This window comes from Rhipicephalus microplus, chromosome 2 (assembly GCF_043290135.1).
Source record: "Rhipicephalus microplus isolate Deutch F79 chromosome 2, USDA_Rmic, whole genome shotgun sequence".
NCBI lineage: Eukaryota > Metazoa > Arthropoda > Arachnida > Ixodida > Ixodidae > Rhipicephalus > Rhipicephalus microplus.
In genome coordinates, this window is record NC_134701.1 from 43,583,442 (window position 1) to 43,606,208 (window position 22,767).

General features: G+C 47.2%; 1 pseudogene; it reads left to right on the forward strand.

Moving 5' to 3' along the window:
* The window catches only part of LOC142788947 (transient receptor potential cation channel subfamily M member-like 2), a 1,303,464-nt pseudogene that overhangs the window by 888,594 nt on the left and 392,103 nt on the right, over positions 1 to 22,767 (forward strand).

Below are 22,767 nucleotides of genomic sequence, written 5' to 3' on the forward strand. Positions count from 1 at the left end.
CGATGTGGCTTATTCCCGAGTATTGCGTGAACGACAGGTCTCCAACCACAGGAAAACACTGGGATGCACTGATTGCATGTCCTCATGAGGACTACCAAATTTGGACGGTCCAGGAGGGTCGTGACACGGCCATCGAGTTTAAGCTCCATTTCTTGTCGTGGTCCTGGCTCACAGAAGACGCTTCTTAGGTGGTCATAGCCTCCTCAAGGCCAAATAAACCTATTTAGTCGGTCGTCTAGTATAGGTCTCACTTAGCTCCATAATACGTGAGCCAGCCAGACACCCTAACCATTCGTTAAACCTGCTGTTTGAAGAGTGCTGGCCATCCACTTGAAGTCAGCAAGACACGCAGACGCTGTCTTGAAAGAAAGTGTTCTTGGTTCCACCATTCATGGTCTGAGGACGTACAGTTTTCAGGCATAGTCAAAATATGGCGGTAGGATATGTTTTCTAAAACATTTCAGTTTTGAGTTAGCGCGGGGGTTACTTCCTGTTTTCTCGGCTCGCATATGAGCGCAAAATGACAACGATGAAGGGAGGAGTGTAAACACACACTGGCACTATACTGACCAAAAACGCTTATTTCAGACTATTATACCTATTTTGATACATGACAGGAACGTGACCGCTTCCAGGAAACCTAAAAAAACCACGAAAAAAAATTAACATTTAACAACATGTTAGGGCTGCAAGCTTCCTTCGACGAAGTTGAGTTCTTATGGATAGCCGGCAACAAGACATGCCTTAGCACATGCGTAAGTAGCCTAATTCATTGTTACTAGACTACAGTGATGTATTGCTAAACACTGAAAAAATCAATCTTTTAGGTTCGATTACTAATACTGATTTCGCACTTATTGTTGCCTACTATAACAGTCTTCTCAAAATTGGTTGAACACATGCACAAATGGAAGTGAAGTGCCAAAAAACCATAGGGTGCTAATTTGTACATTTTATTGTGTTCTCTGTGCATATAACTCAAACAGCCGCCATACTGAAAAAATTCCAGCCGTGTCATTCTGTCATCTTTTTTTAAATAATGTTTATGATTTCTGGAACTGGTCACGTGTCTGGCATGTGCAAAATCAGGTGTGTTAGTCGTCTTGGTGACTGAAAGAAACGTTTTCGTTGTCAGTAGCGCCTATATGTGTACTTCGCTCCCTTCGTCTTTGTCTTCTTTCGGTGCTGAAATCCAAGAAGCATGACAGACAAACAAGTCCGCATCGCTACACTCATGTTTCTTTTTCCTATGTCCTGTATGGCGGCGCTGTCGAGCTATTGCAATGAATACTCTTTTCGTTCACTTTAATTTATTCGCAGAATTACCACAAATGACGTTCCTTTTAATTCATCCCCTTGATTTCCCCTTGGTTGTATTGACGTTGTGCATAACAAAGAAAACCAGTGCTTAGGTTTTCCTACTTTTCTTGAATACTAGAAGCTGGGGTTCCAATTTTGCCCGAATTCATTCCACTAGGTACTATGAGAGGAATTTTAGGTCAGCAGCTGCCACTAAAGCATAACAAAAATTTTGCCAAATTCGCCATCTTGGCCATGAGTTCCCGTAATACCATAACATTTAACTGCTTGCAAGTACCCGACAAAGTGCACGGGAGGATGACAGCCGCCGAATAGGCAGAGCATCAGACCCGTTATTCGGAAGCTGTAGCTGCTTTAGTTTCGGTCTCTGTGAACAGAAAGTTTTCGTTTCGTCTATTCTTCACATTCAGTTCATAAATACAACTAACGATAATCCCTATTCGTACATTCTTGTCTTGCTTTTCTGTTGGCCGTAATGACGTTTAACAAACGAAACAAGTCTTTCAAATCTTTTTTGGTTCACTCATAGCAGGGTTCTCGTTCCGGCACGCTTTATGGTGTGAGGTAGTATCCTAAAAGCTTTGATTAGTTGTAAGCTAGTTAAGAATATTGTGCATCTTAGGGCCAGCAGGCTGAAAACGGGTTTTTTACACTCGCATTCATGGCCACGAGCGGCGCTGACTAACACTCTGAGGCCTAATTACACAGATGTACCCCAAACAAGTGTACGGGTGACGACCACTGGCAGTTTTTCAGTCAGCGCACACCAGGTGCGTTATTTGAAGGTGGCCCGTTTAGGCCCTACCAGAGAAAGTTCTTTTTGTCGACTAATTTCTTCCCATTTATGTTTTAGCCACTACAAATAACGTCCTCGAATATTATTTGTCCTGATTATGTGCTGGAGTAATATACCTAATCTTGTGAACCATAAAGCAAGAAAACTTTGTCTGGGCCTAGTTTGTCCATTTCTCTAAAGGTACCAGCGCAAACACGTAACACACCCCACACAAAATAGAAGACATGCGCACACACAGCGCTTATGTGCTGATCTTATTTTCTTTATGGGGCGTTTCTTCTGTTTGCGCTGGTAGTTTTATTTCAGAGCTATGAAGCCTAGAATATTCGAAGTTTTTGAGTGACGTACCGAAGTTAGAAACATACAAACGGAGGCCAAAGGATCTGCCTTCCTCTCAATAACCTTTACGGATTCTCGACATCGCCGAATGTACATTATTCGCTATTCGACAAATAATCAAGAAGTCTGAAGAACCCATTATTGTTCACACAGTTTTATCAGAAGTGATGGGTGCTTAAAAATGTTTCTGGCTCAGAGCTAGTTGAGGCTGCCGAATTAGAGCTAATTATGTACATAATAATGTTGCGTCTTTTGCGAACGTGCTGCTGCAGATATTTTACATTCTCTTCCTTGGAACAATGAACATTGCTGTCCTTTGGCCATCCTGTGGAAATAAGCAGCTGGATACTTTGTGCGTGACTTGGATTTTTCTGATTGGCGTGGAAATTGTCGACCGCACTTGCCGTTTGTACCTGGTAAGTTGTCCAAATTTACTGATGAGCAGCGTGCGCAAAAAAAGAAAACTTTAGGTTTAATGGCTGCTTTTTCATTATGCACACTTTTTTTTTCAGACGAACGCCAATGTACCCCTGTTTTCAAAATTCGTAGAATTCTTCGTGATAACATTTTTTGGTGTTTCGTACATGACTTCCCGGCTGTTTGAAGCAGGTCCATTCAAGGATCCATACGCAGGGAAAGTGCTTGTGTGCGTCGCCCTTCTGTACTTTTACTACCGCCAGACGCTTATATACTTGCCCATATCACCTCAAGTTGGCCCGCTTCTCTATTCAATAAAGCTTATGGTGAGTAAGAGTTGTTATAGGTCGGGTTGTATAACATCAATGGGATGCCTAATAGAACACTTATTTTTTCGAATCTTTCTTTCTTCAAGTTAGCGCTATTATGTACCGCACTTATGACTAGCATCTTTTCAATATCTCAATACACAAAGCATTTACCATCGTTCAATAACATACAGATTGCTCTACTGTTAGAGGGAACAAGTGAGCACGTGGCTCACGCTACGCAGAGTGCCACAACGCGGAAGTGGTAAAAACCTAACGCATGGGAAACCAGCGCAGAGACAGTACATGCCCCGCTTCATTAGAAAATACTATACTGGGGGACAGGATAATGCCTTCCCAAAAATTATGTAGCTCCAATATTAGCAACATTGTGGGCACGTAAAGAACTCCAACGTGGAGTAATAACAAATTGCAATACATGTGCGCACCATGCAATTATGGCGTGTTCTTTGCCTATCTCCTCAATTATCTCAGTGAAACTTGCTACATCCCACTTGAAAGTTTAAAGGTTTAGAACGTACAGTCTGTGTCTTAAAATTAGTAGTTATCATGAATTGACTATGACTATTCGTTGTCGCTTGATTTAACTTTCAACCAATGGGTCGAATAAACATTCATACCAATTACAATCCGCACACCACCACTCCAGAAAGGTGCCACAAAATACACGGCAATGCCTGCTGCCGTCCCCTCCTTCTTTTATGCCTTCAAAAGTATATCAGTGAATCAATGCGGCTAACGCGTGAATCAATGCGGCAATGCGGCTAAAGCTTCTCTAGTTAGCTCTTCTAATCACGTTTCGGTGAGTAATACAACTTATGATTGGCCATGACATAATTATTGCACGATGCCAAGATATAGTGGTCACCTCCATAATTTTCTCTCATGAGTTGGTAGCTGCAGTGAACATACGATTTAGGTGACCGTTTTCTTCAGTGATGTGCCAATAAACTTGCACTTGCATATGAAACGCTGCACGTTCCGCAGCGTCGTGGTTAATCTTGCTTGGGGGGTGTGTTTCTTAATGCCGCATAGTTTGATGAAGCGTAGGAGGCTTGTGCTGAGCCTAAGCCATGCTTCATTTCGAAACGATTTACGGGGTTCTTTTGGCTTCCTAACGGGACAGAGCTTTAACACCTTCGCAGTTAGTGGTTTTTGCTAGACATTTTTTGTATTATGTGAGTATCGCAGGTAGGCTTGGCGACCAGTTGGCAAGTTGCATTCTACTTGAAAGAACGTCCGCACAAGGGCGCGAATACTGCTGCGAAGTGGTATCAGTGGAAAGCACGAACATGTTTTTTTTTTTCAGGAATTCAGAATGCCACCTACAGATAAGGGTTTCTGCATGATTTGAGCTCTTCTCTATCATTAGCTTTACGAGTTCATAAGACGCTAGCCTACAGCTTGACTGTTTTTTTTTATTTTGAGTCATTTGGGTAGTGTGTCGGTCGTGCTGCTTTGTTTTTTTTATTTCTTCCCTGCCACCACATAGCTTGTGTATGCACGTAGACTGAACTTGTGCACGCACATGGGCTTTCATTTGTATATTTGCTTATTGTTCTGGTACCATTCGACTCAGGTCAGTGTATTTAGATCGCCGTGTTAGGTGGTTGTCTGAACTCCCAATTAGAGGCTTGTTCATTACGCTGGATAGCTTCTGGTGAGAAGCGCAGTAGCTTTTTTTTTGGGGGGGGGGCAAGCATGTTTTTCGGAATCTAGGGTAGCGAGTATACAAGAAAACGAACCGAGAAGTAGTGGGCGTGAACATCGGAGAACGGATCTGGGCATGGCTAAGAAATCTGTAAAGTGTCAGCGTGCTTAAATAAACTGAAAGATGAAACTTTATATTGAGTGGACAGAAAAGCACAGCGATCTGACACCAAGTCCAGACAATCTGAGTGGGAGGAAAAAATTTTAAGAACTCTGACTGTCCATAGTCCAGAAACAATAGTTTTATCACAGGGCTAGAAAATGCGTGGGCTACAGAATGAAAGGAACCGAAGGCTATAGGAGAAAGGCTTAGGCCAAAGTTGAAGTGGCACTGTCCTTGGTTGTCAAAGTGAACAAAGAACACGCCTAACGAGGGAGATGTTAGGATGAAGTCCCCTCATAAGGGAGAAACGAAGCGAGCATCAGGCATGAGAATAAGACATATACAGTAGTCACAGAGCCGGGCTTCTGAGAAACAGTTTAAAGAGCTACAGAGAGGGAGGGAGGCGACGAAGTGCCCCCCGTGACTGACGCTAGTCACCAAATCAAGTGTTGGTTTGGAAGGAAGTTATGCCAAGTGCTTATCACCGATGACTCAAATTTAGTTTGACGCGATGAGGGAATCAAGAAAAAGATAAAAAGTTATGAAGAAGTTCGACGAAGAAGGCAAGCCAAAAGAAAACTCAATAAACTCCATCATGAACAAACGTGGTCAGCACTAGCAATGATATTGGGGTTAATACATAGTCACCACGTCCCCCTGGTGCAGAGTGTGGTACGCACCAGTGGCAACAGCAACTTACAAAAAACCGTTGTCGACGTAACCAGATATGGAGAATGAGTTTAATTACCAATGCTGCAATAAAGTAGGTAGCTCACAGGTTTAGTGGTTTCTGAAGAGACAGAATGCTTCTATTAAAAGCTTGTTAATCACGCTGGTTAGCATCTGGCGGGAAGCGCAGTAGCTTCTTTAGGCGGCACGAATGCCTTTCGGAATCTGGGGCAGTAATTATGCAAGGAAACCAACCGAGAAGTACTGGACGTTTAGTTAAGAAGGCCAGAAAGTGAAAGAAGATGAAGCTCGTTTTTGTAACCATTTTAATCAACACTGCTATGCCGTGCTCTGCAGTGTCTTCGCGTCATAACCGTCCTTCATTCTAAAAAAGATCGAGTGAAAATGGCGTCTCTTTGTCTCAGAACAACACTCATCATCCGGCATGCTTGCGCTTCCTTCCTTGAAATCAAGACGCTGGCCATTTTTCTATCAAGAAAGCTCGGTACGCTGATAACGCACATGTCGTTCGTGAGTTCAAAGTGCCGGGCGCGCGTGGATAGTGCATGGAATGTAACGCAACATAGAGAACGAATATTGTTGTAAGACAAAAAAGACACCTTTTTACTCGATTCTTTTTACACTCTAAAAACAAGTAATTAGAGAGTGTTCCTGCTACACAACAATATTCGTCTGCTTCGAGTACTTTTCTCGCGCCATCACCACGGTTCCGGTAGTTCACAGTCGCGAGCGTCGTGCGCGTTATCAGTGTGACATAGCCTTCCCGACAGGAATGTGGCCAGCGCCTGGTTTTGAAGGAAGGAATTGCAAGCAAATCAGATAATGCTTATTGTTGTGTAGCATAACTATTCCTCGAATACTAATATTTTTCTTAGAATGTTGTGCAATGCGAGGTTCGAGAAAAATACGTGAGCCTAAGAACCTCGGGCCATCCTGCTTAGCATCCAAGGACGGGCATTATAGTGTATTGTAAATAAAGACACATTAAATGGCAATGTGACTTTTCTCGAACTAGTAAACTATTCTCCCACAATACCAAGAGCACTACGCTTGCGAATAGAACAACCATGGTAAGCAAGAAAACACACACAAAAAAAGAAAACCCACATGGCGACGCCAGCTCGAAGTTTTCGCACCCGTCACCATGACCTCGCATATTATAATGGCGCCTACTAGTGCTGTACTTACGTAGTTTTCACTCAATAAAAATGAAAAATATCGTATTACGAGGGGGCCGTCGGCGTAATATACCAAGTGTGAAGAAAATTTGGTGAGCCAAGGACACCGAAATACAATACAATTTGAACTTTGGGATCTCATGCGTATGTATTTCGACACGCATTTCAAAAGCAGAACTCTGATGTTATTTTTCCCTTTGTTAACATCTGAAGATGAAATCAATGACATAAGACTCCTGAGAGTACAATTTATTATTTTTGTCACGGGGTCGTGACGTGGCCGAAGACAGGATACTTTGTGTTGGGATATAACTGTTTATTTGGGCGAACCTGTGCCCGGTAAACGGAAACTGCGATTACGGTAGCAGTCTGGCACAGATAACGCGAACTGAGCGTTGGCGGTCGATCAACTACTGACAAGCGGCGAAGTGCGTCAGCATTTATACTCTTGCCATCGAATGTTCGAGAGTTATTGCTGGCGGTGGCGTAGGTTCAAGAATAATCGGTACAGTTCGCAGAGTGGGCGTGATTTTATCGAAGTGGTCTAATAAAGTCCGGAAGCTTCTCGAAAACTGCAGGAGCGGTTTGCGCTGAGAATTGTGTAGTGTTTTGGGGATAACAAAACTTGAGAAATGGAACGTGGCATTGCCCCCCTCCGAAAAAGCCATCGTCCCGACGTTTTAATTAAAGATAAAGGTACAACAATAATGCAATGAAGTACAATGAATAAATTACAATACAATAATAATACAAAAAACAATGTTTGAGTTTGTTAACGTGCACGAAACGGCTATAGGCGCACGACATGGACGACTTCAGGTCGCTTTCGGCGTCGTTGAGAGTTCGTGATGCCATCGGGGACAACTTGTAATCAAGGGGGCCGAGACGTCGAACCACCCTGTACGGTCCGAAGTACCGTCGCAGAAGCTTTTCACTTAGTCCACGTCGACGTATCAGCGTCCACACCTAAACACGTTTACCGGACTGGTATTCCACGAAGCGTCGTCGAAGATTGTAACGGCGGCTGTCGGTCGTCTATTGATTCTTGATACGGAGACGCGTGAGTTGTCGGGCTTTTTTGGTGCGTTGAAGGTACCCACTCACATCGAGGTTTTCTTCGTCGGTCACGTTGGGTAACATGGCATCGAGCGTCGTTGCCGGGCTCCTTCCGTAGACCAATTTGTATGGAGATATCTGCGTCGTCTCCTGAACCACCGTGTTGTATGCGAAGGTCACGTACGGAAGAATTTCGTCCCACGTCTTGTGTTCGACATCGACGTACACTGCAAGCATGTCGGCGATCGTCTTGTTTAGCCGCTCGGTGAGGCCGTTGGTCTGTGGGTGGTACGCAGTCGTCCGGTGGTGGTTTGTCTGGCTGTATGCCAAGATCTCTAGAGTTAGGTCAGCAGTAAATGCAATTCCTCTGTCGGTGATAAGGACCTCCGGGGCGCCGTGACGTAGGACAATATTTTCGACGAAGAACTTAGCTACCTCAAATGCACTGCCTTTTGGCAGGGCTTCGGTCTAGGCGTTGCGGGTGAGGTAGTTGGTAGCTACCACGATCCAATTGTTTCCGTAAGCCGACCTCGGGAACGGCCCCAGTTGATTCATACCAATCTGGTGGAAAGGTCGGCGAGGTGGTTCAATTGGCTGGGGAAGTCCCGCTGGCCTTTTCGGTGGTGTCTTGCGTCGATGACAGTCCCGGCATGTCCACACATAACAAGTGACGTCGGTGTTAAGACGTGGCCAATAGCACCTTTCTTGTATGCTCGCGAGCGTGTGAGAAACACCGAGGTGCCCTGCTGTCGGAACGTCGTGCAGGGCCTGCGGGAGTTCTGGTCACAGAACTGAAGGCACCACAAGGAAGTACTTGGCTCGAAGCGGTGAAAAGTTTTTCTTTTGAAGAAGACCGTTTCGCAGGAAGAACGATGCAAGTGCGCGCTTGAATACCTTCAAGACTTCGGCGGTGCTCCCTTCGAGGTATTTTATTAAGGCGTTAAGTTCCGGGTCGGCCCGCTTTCGTTTAGCGAAGTCGTCGGTAGTTATCGTTCCTAAAAAGTAGTCGTCATCCGGGTCGTTCGGTGGTGGTTGGTCGACAGGCACACCAGAGAGACAGTAGGCTTCGGAGTAATTCTTGCCAGACTTGTAAACGACGGTAATGTCATATTCTTGGAGTCCCAGGCTCCATCATGCAAGGCGATCTGAAGGGTCCTTCAAAGCGGCTAGCCAACAAAAGGCGTGGTGGTCGCTCAAAACTTTGAAGGGCCTGCCGTAGAGGTAAGGGCGAAATTTCGACGTAGCCCAGATGGTGGCGAGGCACTCCTTTTCTGTTGTGGAATAATTAGCTTCTGCTTTGTATAGCGATCGGCTGGCGTAACTAATAACCCTTTCAGTTCCGTGAGCCCTCTGCACAAGAACGGCGCCAAAACCTACGCTGCTTGCGTCAGTGTGTATTTCTGTATTCTCGAATTCGTCGAAACTAGCAAGTAACAGAGGCGTATGGAGGTGATGTTTAAGCTCCTGGAAAGCGTGTTCCTGCGGCGTTTCCTACTTGAACTCCACGTCGGCCTTGGTGAGGCTAGTGAGAGGATCGGCGATGCGGGCAAAGGTTTTCACGAACCGCCTATAATAGGCGCACAGCCCCATAAATGGGCGCACTGCCTTCTTGTCAGTGAGCGGCGGGAAGTCGGCGACGGTGGGTGGTTTCCGTGGATCGGGACAAACTCCATAATTGGGAACCACGTGCCCCAGAAACAACAGCTCCTCGTACGCAAATCTGCACTTTTGTGGCTTCAGTGTGAGTCCAGACGTCTTGGTGGCTTGAAGTACAGCTTCAAGGTGCTGAAGATGCTCGTCAAAACTCGAGGAAAACACGACGACATCGTCCAAGTACACAAGGCAAGTCTGCCACTTTAATCCTGCCAGTACTGTACCCATAAGGCGTTGAAAAGTTGCAAGTGCGGAGCAAAAGCCGAAGGGCATCACCTTAAACTCTAAGAGGCCGTCCGGTGTTATAAACGCCGTCTTCTCTCGGTCTCTTTCGTCTACTTCAATTTGCCAATAGCCAGTCTTGAGGTCCATTGACGAAAAGAACTTGGCGTTATGGAGCCGATCAAGTGCGTTGTCTATTCGTGGGAGAGGATACACGTCCTTTCTTGTGATTTTGTTCAGGCGACGATAATCAACGCAGAAACGTAGTATCCCATTCTTTTTCTTCACTAAACCACAGGGCACGCCTATGGACTCTTGGACGGCTGTATGATGTCATCCCGTAGCATAAATTAACTTGTCTCTTCATGGCCTCACGTTCTCGCGTCGAAACACTGTACGGACTCTGACGGAGTGTTGTGGCATTTTCTTCGTTTATGATGCGATGTTTCGTGATTGGAGTCTGCAGAATTTTTTATGACGATGAAAAGCAATTTCTGTATTGCAGAAGCAGAGCCTTGAGCTGTTCTTGCTTATGGTTCGAAAGTCTAGGATTGACGCCAAAAGCTGTGGGAGAACTTGGTTTCTCTGATCAGGTTTCGCAGAATCGGCGAGGGCGAAAGCAGTGGTGGCGTCCGCAATTTCTCCGGTGTATGCGACCGTTGTTCCTTTGTTCACATGTTTGCACTCATTGCTGAAATTCGTGACCATAACCATTGATTTGCCTCCCCGCAGCTCTGCAATTTCTCTTGCGACGCAAATATTTCGGGTGACCAACAGATGCTGACTGCCTTCAAGGACGCCTTCTAAGTCAGGTGATTTAGGAGCGCCGACTGAAATATGGACGCTGGAGCTAGGCGGAATGGTGACTTGTTCTTCCAGCACATTCAAGGCGTGGTTTCCTGACGGCGTGCGTGGCAGTAGTGCTTCTTCTGTGGATAACGTTATCGACTTTGTTCTTACGTTGATTACAGCACCATGGGTGCATAAGAAGTCCATACCAAAGATGACACCTCTCGAGCAACGCTGTAAGACTACGAAGTCTGTAGGATAAATACGGCCGTTATCGGTGACTCTCGCTGTACAGATTTCTGCAGGCGTTACGAGATCACCTCCGGCTGTGCGGATTTCACTGCTTTTCCAAGCTGTCCTAACTTTCTTTAACTTCACGGTGAACGACCCACTGATGACGGAATAGTCGGCTTTAGTATCGACGAGAGCGGTCACACTGTGGCCGTCGATAAGAACGTCGAGGTCGCTAGTTCGCCGTCTCGCATTACAGTTAGGGCGTTGTGTCGGGTCACGGCTGCGTCGGCTTGTTCCGCTGCTTCCATGTTGCGTCGTCAGGCTACCTTCGGTAAGTGAAAGAAAGAGAGAGAGGAAACTTTATTCAAGTGTCCCTGCTGGGGTTAAAGGTGGCGGGGGGCCGGGAGACGGGCCCCTCTGTAACCCCCTTCCTCAGGCGGCGGCCAGGCCTCGAATACTGGCGGCGTCTTCGGCCAGCCGGATAGCCCAGAGCTGGTGCTCCAGGCACGTGCTGAGCAGCAAAGCCTCCCACTTCTCAGCCGTGGTGAATGTGAATGTAGTGTTCGTGCTGTGTTTAACTGAGTGAGTAGCTTTAGGGCAAGCCCATATAATATGGTGGAGCTCAGCGTTAAGTGCACGGCACGTTTTGCATTGCGGTGTGTGAATAGCGAGGTAAATACGACTGTGCAGGGACGGACAGGGGAATGTGCATGTCTGTAATAGACGCCAGGTAGTGGACTGCTGCTTACCAAGGCTCTTGTCTGGTGGTGGGTATTTAAGTCTGGCCTTGCGGTAGTACATTAGGATTTCTCCAAAGGTAACCATTGTGTCCCATGCATTATCGCGAAACGAGGAGACAATCATCTCTCGCTCAGCAGCGTCAGGTCGCGAGGGGTGGTGCTCTGTTGGATGACGCGCCCGGTGGACGAGAGCTCAGGTGGCGTCATGAGCGTGTTCGTTCCCCGCGAGCCCCGAGTGGCCCGCAGTCCAGATGATCTCAACGGGGCGACGACGTAACAGAGGTGTACTTCTGAGGATTCGGAACGCCGGTTGCGAGATGAAACCTTTGGTGAAGTTGCGGATGGCAGTCTTGGAGTCGCTGATGATTCAGGATGCTTGGGTTGAAGCGTAGGCGAGAGCGATGGCTGCTTCTTCGCCCTTTTGGGTTTGTTAGCCCTAATGGTGCCAGTTGCGGTAATTATGTACTGCGGCCCGATGGCGACAGCAAGGGCCACGGCCCGATGCGCAGGATATTCCGCTGCGTCTACATACGCCACGTACGTGGCTTTCGCGTAACGTTTGCCTAGTTGCTTGGCGCGGTCAACTCGTCTTTCCACGTTATATTCAGGGTGCATATTGCTTGGTATGGGGGGAATCACAAAAGTGTCGCGAATGTCCGAAGGAATTGGGAGTTTCTGGCCAAACTGGGAGACGTAAGGTATGCCGAGTGCGCACATGAGATGACGTCGTGTAGGAGTTCGGCCTAATCGTTCGTAGTGGGATATACGTTGGGCTTCAATGAGTTCGTTTATAGTAATGTGAAGTCCTAGGTCATTCAGTTTCGCATTGGGCGTAGATATGGGGAGATGCAGCGCGCACTTGTAGCAGTGCTGATCATTATGTTTAGTTTTTTTCCTTGTCGGTGAGCGTAAGTTTCATAAATGGAGCAACGTGAAGGATTATGCTTATGGAAAAGACGGTCACCAGTCGTATGAGATTGGCCTCTTTCATGCCGTGCTGTTTATTGGCGATGCGGAAGATAAGCCTAGTAGTCTGATAGACATGATGGTGTAGTAGTTGCATTGTGTCCGAATTGCCGCCGTTCTGTTGAATGCGAAAACTCAATACGCGAATGGTAGGGACTGTTCATACAGGGTGACGTTGCACATGCAGAGCTATCGAGGGAAGGTCACTGTTGTAGGGAGATCTAGGTCAATAGACAAGTAACTCTGACCTTTGGGGCGAGCAGGACAATCGTCGTTGTTCAGCGTAAGTTGGGATTCTACCAATCGTCAATTGAAGTGCATCTTGTATCTCTCCGTCACTACCTCTGGCAATCCACAAGGTTATATCGTCCGTGAATATGCTGTGGTGAAGGTGGAGGATATCTTTTAGAAGTGGCGGAAGGTGAAGCATGGCCATTTTGAAAAGGAATGGAGAGAGACCAACCCCTATGGTGTCCTTTTCCCACCGAGAGTGATGGAAGGTGCAGGCAAATCGTTGATTGAAAGTGTGGCTGTCCTGTCCATTAAAAAGTTGTGGATGTAGCGGTAGGTACGGGCACCTACGTTGAGCGTGGCGACGGCGTCAAGGATGGATGATTGTAGCACATTGTCCAATGCCTTGGTAAGGTGTAGCCCCAGAATAGCACGTGTCCTATACCGAGAGCCGTCTTCACCGTCGATAATGTGACTCTTCAGTTGCAGCATCACGTCTTGTGTCGAAAGTTTAGGGTGGAATCCGAACATTGTATGTGGGTAGAGGGCATGTTCTTTCATGTACCTTTGTAGTCGAGTGTGAATAACATGTTCGAGTACCTTTCCGACACAAGATGTGAGAGATATCGGCCGAAGGTTCTCGATAGTGAGTGGTTTTCCTGGTTTAGGTATCAAAATGACTGTGGCGGTTTTTCATGTTGTTGGTATTTCTCCCGACTCCCAAACCATTTGAAGATAAGATGTGAGCGTTTCAAGTGATTCTTCGTCAAGATTTCGTAATATTTCATTTGTAATTTAATCCGGGCCAGGCACTGATTGGGGTCTCAGTTGTGAAACTGAGGACCTCATTTTCACTTTTGTAATATGGGAATCGAGGGCTGGGTTATCCAGCCTATTCTAGCATGGGAGATCAACCGAAGTAGCACTGACAATTTACCGACTAGATAGGTCTTGGCCAAGGTCTTCATTGGTACCTAGATAATTGTGCAGAGCGGTGATTAAGGAGTGGCGCTGAGCAGTTTTCGTCGATGTTGGTTCTATCATACGACGAAGAATATTCCACGCTTTGGGCACGTTAGGTAACCGTTCCAGAACGTTACAAAACTGATGCCAGTTCTGGCGGGAGAACTGAAGAGCGTAATCTTCAATTTGACGCGTTAATATAGCAATGCGTTTGCGTAATGAGCGGTTCAACTTGTTGGAGTTATAGCGCTTGCACATACCAGTGAGGGCTTCTCACTTGTGCAGCAGCTTGGTGTCTACCGTGTCGCCTACGGCATCTTCCGGGGAGTCTTGGTAGCACGCTTAACGTCCCGTGGTAAGGAAGCTGTCCATTGGTCGATCGAGGTCGCAGATTCTGGAGAGAACGTTGCCCTCAATTCGCAATCCCAGTCAACGAGGGCAGGCTGTCTGGATTTCCTGCGCTGCGGGCCAGCCTTGACGATTGTTTGTATTATGTAGTGGTTGCTGCCTAGATGTTCATGAAGGTTGGAATACTCTGCATGTGTAATATTCGCAGAGAAAGTGAGGTCAGGAGTGATGTCTCTCGCAATGCTGTTCCCCAACCGCGGATGGTGTGCCGGGTCTATGATAAAGGTGTAGCCAAGACTGTGCGTGTCTTGAAACAGCATTCGCCCTTTTCTGGTGTCGTGAATGTAGCCCCAAACGGGTAATAGAGCGTTACAATTCTCTACCAAGAGGAGGGGGGAAGTTTTTGCCAACTTCTTGACATAAGACAGGATCTTGTGAAAGCGATGTGGTTGTCGTAGGCTGCTGTAAACATTGACGAAGAACATACTACTGCTGGATGTCCGGCGAGATGAAGAGAGGATTTCCAATATAATGTGTGGCACTGTGTCAGAGAGAGAGAGGGGTGTTGAATTACAGGGATATTTCGTTTCACGAGGGTGGTAAGGACTTCGCGACTGTCAGGGGCTTGAGAAGCCGTAAAGAAGGCGTGTCCGACCAGCTTAGCCTGTCCACCCGATTCCTGTAAAGCAATATTATCTGGTGTATCTGTTTCTTTGAGTGTCGATAGAAATCGTTGTAGCACGTTCCTCTTACGGTGGTAGCTACGGCAGTTCCACTGCCAGATGCTGTACTGAGTGTGTGGATTACTAACGGCCATCAATGTTAATGCGGCCATAAGGCTTCTGATGCGAATGTGAGCGAAATGTGTACACCGCTCAAGCTCCGTGACTCTGCTATTGTAGCTGGCAAAAAGACTTGAAAGTGTGGCTTCAAGGTTGTTCTGGATAATTGTCGCTCGGGCTTCCATACTTTCCGTCGAGCATTAAGGTGTGTTGGTGCTTTAACTTTGCTGTGAGGATTGAATCGAGGGATCACTCTAGCGTTTGCGCGATGGTCTGTTCAAGCATTATCGGTAACCGCCGTTCAAGTACGGTTTCAATCGTCTCGTGGAGTTGCTGCTGCGGTACAAATTTTACAGGCAAAATGGGTGTTGAGGCGGTAGGTGGTTGCGACGATGGTGTGGCTGGTTCTTCTGTGTCTGGAGCCTTTCGTTTAGGGGGTAGGGGGGCGGGGCGGTATTGGCGTGGAGGTCAGCAGAGTGAAGCAGAGGACGGAGGTTGCTGGGCAAGTTGTTTCCGAAGAGCAGCGTTTTCAACGCGAAGTTCTGCTACTAACGCACGGAGTGAACGCAGCTCCAGTGTGATAGTACTTAACATGGTTTCCTTATCAGGTGTGGTCGTGTGTGTACTTGTAGGCGCTGTATTGTGTATAGGAGCATGTTACGAGGCAGTGCTAGCCCAGCTTACCGTAGGGGTGGTGAGGGTGAGACAGGGTTGCCGTTGCTGATGGAAAGGACCATCCGAAGCCTCGGGTGCCGCAAATCTCAATAGGAGCTCCTGGGTCTGATTCTTGCGTCACTGCTTTGATCGGTTGCGTGAGCCATGACGCTTCGAGTTTGGACTGGAACAGCTGGAGCGGGTGTCGCTAGGCTTCACATCTTGGCGTTCCGGATGAGCATCTTGCGTGGAATTCATGGCTGAGAGGTACTGTTGTTGGACCTTAGCTGTTTCTTGGCGACGATAAATGAGAAGGCGAAGTGTCTGGTAGTATTGAGGACAGGTTTTGTCACCTGTCTGGTGGGCTTGGCCGCACAGAATACACTCAAGCGTGCATAGATGAGCAGTAGCAGGGTTGGCCATGCCACACAGCGTGCACATTATGGCATTTGGTTTGGGGCAAACATCCGAGCGGTGGCCGACTGCCACACATTTGTCGCAAACTTCGGTGCACTTCTTATGTAGATAACATTTATATTCGGCTCCTGGATAGTAGACATGGAAAGGGACTTGGTCGCCATCGAATGCAATGAGTACTGTGTTTGTCTTTCCCATTCGGCGAGCTTGAAGTATCGTGGGGTTGCAGTCATTAACAAGACTTGCGAGATGTCTTCAGGAGAGTCGTAGGGGGATTATTGTGGATCACTCCCTTTGCTGTGTTCTCAGGGGAAGTAACGTAAGCTCGAACGTCATAGGTTTCAGTTTCCACCTGCACTTTGGAGATCCGACTGTAGATTTCTCCGTTGGATAGATGAGGTGTGCTTACTACGATGAGATTAGGTTCAACGCGTGTGTGGTAAATGTCATCTTTGAGTAGCGTTGCGTGCAGATCCACTTTGCGTAGAATAGCATCGCGCAGTTGTGCTTCCCTCTTTTAGGTGTGAATACACTTTATAAGCGACCCCAATCCATCCACCGCCATCGACGGCGTCCGCAGTCTTCTCTTTATCTTTAAAAGAAAGAGGACTTGGCGGGCCGCAGCGCGACGCTCTACCGAATAAGCCACGGACGCGACGCTGATATCGGTGTCAGTAACGCGCCTTATATCTTTAACGCGGCTGCGCGCGTCCCCCTCCCCCTTCGCTCGCTCCTCCGCTCTCCTCGCTCGCTGCAGCTGCGCGCGCACCCCTGTCTCTCGCGCGCCCGCCTTCTCTCTCAGTCTCCCGTCGAGAGCGGGTCGTGCGATGGATGTCCCGGAGGCAACGCTACCATCAACAACGAATGCAGTACAACCGAATGACAGCACTGCACCCGTCGTTAGAGGTGACGGTACCACGCTGGTTTTGCCGACGTTGGAAGACAAGGCGGCACTGCGAAGGGCTCGTGAGACCGCACGTAAGCGGGCGAAGCGTGCAGCGGATGCCGAACTGCGTGCTCGCGAGGCCGAGTGCAAGCGGGCGAAGCGTGCAGCGGATGCCGAACTGCGCGCTCGCGAGGCCGAGGACAAGCGGGCGAAGCATGCAAAGGATGCCGAATTTCGCGCTCGTGAGGCCGAGGACAAGCGGGCGAAGCATGCAGCGGATGGTGAACTGCGCGCTCGCGAGGCCGAGATGAGGCGTCAGCATCGAGCCGCGAACGTGGCCCAAGAAGCGGAACGACAACGCAAGCGTCAGGCGGAGAAGGGCGATGAAGGCCGGCGTCAAGACGCCGCTCGCAATCGTCAACGGCGAGTGGACGTTCCCGAAGCCGTTCGAGCCAGTGAGCGTGCCGCGCGGGAGAGGGTGCGAGCCCTGGACTTTGCTCGTCCGGACGCGCGTTTCAAACGCGACTTCGTGGATCGCAGCTTCGGTCACAGCGGCGCCGCGTGTGACTGGCTGTGGTTCGATAACAACCTGAGCTGCATTTCCGGCGTGAGGAACGAGACCAACAGGTTGAACGCGTGTCGGGTTCCTTGGAACGAGTTCGGAAGACGGTCGGGCGAACACCGATGCGACGACATGGATGCGCAAGACCCGCGGCTGGCTCCCTTCGGTGCGTTCCGGGTGCGTGCGTCTTGCCGAGAGTCCCTGCTGGACGGGCTGGTTCCGCCATTGAGCAAGAGCCACGGCTACGCGTACCCGCCTTGTCCCGTGGACCTCCCCGGTCTGAACCCGGTGGAAGAGCACCTCATCTCGCCTCGAGTCCCCTTCATGAGCATCAGGCTCCCAAGCACTTCCCCGAGGGTGAACATATTTAAGTGCGAATGCACGGGGTGATGCTATGAGAGAGAGAGTAAAGTTAAAATCCGTTGGCATTCGCCAGTGAGTTAACGTAAACTCCCCCGTGTGATCAAATTGCGATTCCCAGGAACCATTACACCATAAAGGCACCATGGTGTGATTAATAAATATAATAGTGCGAATTAATAAATACCCCTCATAGCATCAACCCGTGCATTCGCACTTAACCATGTTCACCCTCTAGGAAATGCTTGGGTGTTTTTTGGAGAGATCGAGGCCGTCCCTGGGGCGAATCACAACTTTTACGTGATCATCTGGCAGACGCGGTTGCCTGGGTTTGCGAGGGAGACGCTGGGCAGATCCGTTCAGCAATGGGGTATCGGACGCGCTTCCCTGGCCGATTGGCGATGCCGGAGCGTTCGATGCATGCTTGCGTTGCTTGTTTCGGTGGCTAGAGATTCATCAGCTGTATGAATACAGAACAGAACCTATACTGAAGAGATTCATCAGCTGTATGAATACAGAACCTATACAGAAAACAGGCTAACCGTAAGTGGAAGTGGCGAAGCTCTAATGGCGAAAATAAAAATGAAGTAAACTTCATTCTCTGTGCACAACCAGACATTGTACAGGATGTAGAAGTAGTGTACAAGATCCGATGCAGTGACCATAGAATGATAGATGCTCGTATTCACGTTGATTTGGAAAAGCAAAAACAAAACTGATACAAAAGAAGTCCATTAATGAGCTAGAGGTGAGAGTTAAAGTGCAGAAATTCAGAGTTTTGCTTCATATTAGATTCGAGACTAAAAGGGGTGACGTTAGCGTTTCCTCAATAAACGATAATTTTACCGTTATCATCATAAAGTATGTAATGGTAGTAGGAGGTACGGTCGCTGGACAGTACAGTGGCAGACTATATCAGGAGACAAAAATCTCATTAAGAGATTTTAAAACATGAAAGCCTCAAATGAAACCAAAAAAAGGAAGGTAAATAAGCTTTTGAAGTTAATCAATTGGCGTAATGTAGGCGATATGAGAAGGTATAACGTGGAGAGAATTAATCAGGCTGTAAAGAGCGACAGAAGCCAAAAGCTTTGAAGGTAAACTTGTCTGTAGACAAATATAGCATGTATGCATTAAGGGTCAAAGAAGTCAGTGTCATAACCAATAAGGACAGGATAGTTGAGGTGGCTGAGTAGTTCTACAGAGAACTCCGCATAATCCGTAACAAACAGAATATCATAAGAAGCGCGAATAGCCCAGAGAAATTAGAAATCTTACCAGTATCTACAGAGAAGTTAGGAAAGCCCTAGAAGGAACGCAAGTAAGTAAGGCCGCTGACGAAGATAAGACAACGAACCTTCAGAAAGATGGCTTAGAAATTGTGTTAGAAACTGTTTTCAGGAAGGGTACCGAAATCTTGCAAGAACGCCAACAAAATCTTAATGCATAAAAAAGCATACGTCAGGAACTTGAAATATTTTATGCCTAACAGCTTACTGACCGTTCTATACAAACAATTTACAAAAATACTAGCTAATAAAATAAAGCTTCATTATAGTTCAATCAACCAAAGGACCAAGCAAGAATTCGTACAGGCTAAGATTATATTCATACTATCAATCAGGTAATAGAGAAAGGCCCCGAAAAAAACCATCTGTTATAGGTAGCCTTCATAGATTACGAGAAGGTTTTCATCCAGTCGAGAGAACAGCGCTGATGAAGTCGCTACAGAATCAGGGCATCGACGAACCTTACAAAGCCATGATGCGAAAAATGTGAAGTGGATCCACAACCACCGTAGTTCTCGATAAAGAAAGCAACAAAATCGCAATAAAGTAGGTATAAGGCAGGAAGACCGATTTTCTCCAATACTTTTCCCCTTGTGTTTATAGAAGGTGTTCGGGGCGATAGATTGAGAAGAGTTAGGATTAAAAGTTATTGAGCGAATCTTAGTAACCTGTGATTCGCTGAGGGAATTGCCTTGCTGTGTAACAAAGGAGACGAGCTACAGCAACAGCTGTGTGAAAGCCAAGTTTCCCAGTTGTTACTGCGCTGTGTCTGCAAAGCGCGCTCTTTCTGCAAATGCGGCCTCTGCAGCGAGCGAAGTGATGTTTTGCGCCCAGTAACTACCACACAATAGTCCGGATGAAAATCGAATGCGCGCAATTCTTGCCCATTGCAGGATAAGCTTGCGCGCCCGAGCGTCTACCCCAACCCTTTCTGCGGATCAAAGTACTTGTGAAAAGTATCGGGTGTCGGCGCATGACGATGGACGAGTTGGGCGCCGAGAGAAAATACCTCGACGCGCTCGTTCGCCTCCGCTCCGTTCAGAAAAGAGACAAGTGTGTCGTCTGCTACAGCGGTCGCCATTACTCGGCCCACTCCTCAGTGCGCACACTGCAAGCAAGCACTTTTGCGGCCCTTTGCTCACGAGTAAAGGCGCTTTGTGCTGCTTTCACAACAGCCTTCAAAAACGCAAAATCATTTACGAATATCGTTAGTTATTAATACGTAGGCACACAGCTCAACAAGTTACCGCACGCCTTAAAGTGTTGGAGAACGTACTGATCCTTGCTGGCGGCGTTGTGACTTGGCTGGTGGCTGTGGCTGAGGGGTGCAAGCTGCAAACATCACTATTCGCTTTCATACTTTGGAGGTGGATATGTTCATACGTTTTGTTTCTCTTTGAAGGAATGAAAAGTTAGCTTTATTAGGCGCTTCAGAGATGCGGAACGCTGTGTATCAGAAACAGTAATGTAAATGTATAATTCCCAGAACTGTCCAATCGAGGAGCGCTGAAATTGTGCACCTACAATTAAGGCACGGGCTACATGTTCTTTGAACGTCTGACGTTATTCGAGCTCGAATTCTCGCGAACGAATTAGCGAAACATAAAATATCACAGCTTATCTACAGAGTGAATGATGATGAGTGGGGCGAAGTATTCATCTGTCCTTCCGTCCGTGCATGCCTTCGTCGGTCCGTCCACACGTCCGTCCGAGCATGCATCGTTCCATCCGTGCGATCATCCGTCCGTTCATTTTTCCGTGCATGTGTCCGTTGGACCGTCCGTGCATGTGTCCGCCCAGTCCTCCGTCCATCTGTGCGTCCGTCCGAGTGTCGGTTGGTCGGTCGGATCTGTCTGTCTGTCTGTCTGTCTGTCTGTCTGTCTGTCTGTCTGTCTGTCTGTCTGTCTGTCTGTCTGTCTGTCTGTCTGTCTGTCTGTCTGTTCGATTCTACCCCACTAGTGCACGAATCGAATGGACGGACGGTTCACCTCAAGCATCATCAATCACTCTCCTGATATGCTGGCTACACAGGAAGAAACGGCGACCGACCAGGTGAGGCTGTAGCTTCACCTTTGAAATGTGAAGGCAACACCCGCAGATTCAATGGTTATATTAGGTATGCGGTAGTGATAAACTAAAATGGCATTGCCAATTTTCGGCATGTTGGTAAACAGAACTCGAACACATATTGAGCGCTAACAAACAGCGACATGAGATGGATGACAGCACAATGCGCTAACTTCAACAACTTTATCTTTAAAAAACGCCAACCTATATATGCGCACACAGTGGCACCACAAGTCTATTTATTAGCCAAGCTGAAAGTCCCTATCACGATCTAAAAGGTCAACTGAATGTGCACTCACACATGTCAACATTACGAGAGATAGTATCGGCATCAGTTATCTCTAGCATGGCTTTATATTTATATTTTACCAGTACAATACAAAGGTGTGCAGCCACACTCCGTAATGCACTGGCAAATGGTCGTAATTAATCCTCTTTTTAACATTGAACTTGTGCTCGTGGTTAAGTGTTCTCAGAACCGCAATAGCTTGGCAGGTCAAGTCTCTTGAAGGACTCGCATCGAAGGCCAGCTGTCGGGTGCTCACAGAATAATCGTGACTCTTTTGTGGATTGTGCACAAGGAGTAGTTTATGAGGTTGCGCTGGCATGTGGTAATAACTGTATGGGCAGACGGGCCTTAACGATCGCCCTCGCGAACAAAAGTTAAATGTTAAAATCAATAACATATGCAGCGAATCGTCAGTACAGTGTTTAGATTGTGGTTGCACACATATGTACAAATCCTGCGCTGTACTTGAGAAAAATAAGTATAAATTTGTCTGAGAGATAATTGAAGCTGATGCCACCTCTCGCAAGAGTGACACGTGTGTGAGTGCACCATCAGTGTACATTTTAGACCAAGATAGGGCCTTTGTGATTGGATACTGCATTGACTGGTGGTGCCACTGTGCGCGTATATATAGTTTGGCGTTTACTGAAATAAAATTGTCGAAGTTAGGGCATTGTACTGTCGTCCCACTCATGTATCTGTCTGTTAGCGCCTAATATATTGTCGAGTAAAATGGCATATACCGGTACCCAACATATTCGTCCCATTCTTGATTGCGGGCTCGCTAAGGCAGGTTTAATTTTATAGCTGGTGCTAATATCAAACAGGTACACATGTAGCAATGACAATAAGTCAGCCTACATATAACTATGCATATGCGAATTAGGTTTTTCATAGCTGTACGCAGGTGATTGTATTGTCTTATTGCCACAATAGGTCGTGTACAAGCAACATCAGAACCCTGTGCGGGTGTGCCAGACACTATGGGAAAATTCTGTATGTTGAGTGCCCTAGTTATTCTGTCGTCCTGCCCTCCTCTGTGCTGTGGGATCGAAAAAGAAAGCATGCAATGAAAAGAAAATGCCAGCGCTTCTGACCACAATCAAATCCTAAATACTTCACAAGTCTAAACGCACTTGAGTGTATCTCTACGCATGAAATGTGAAAATAATCGATGTATATTAGTACATAATATTGAGTGCGAACATAATAATGTATATTAGCGCATAATATTTAGTCAAAGTATATATATTATTGAGCAGGCTTATATGGCATGTAGCAGTGGAGCGGCATGTGCGTTACCACGGGTCATTATGCAGTCGAATTGTACTATTATGAGCAATGTTAGCATGAACGCCAAACCTTCTATTCGTAGAT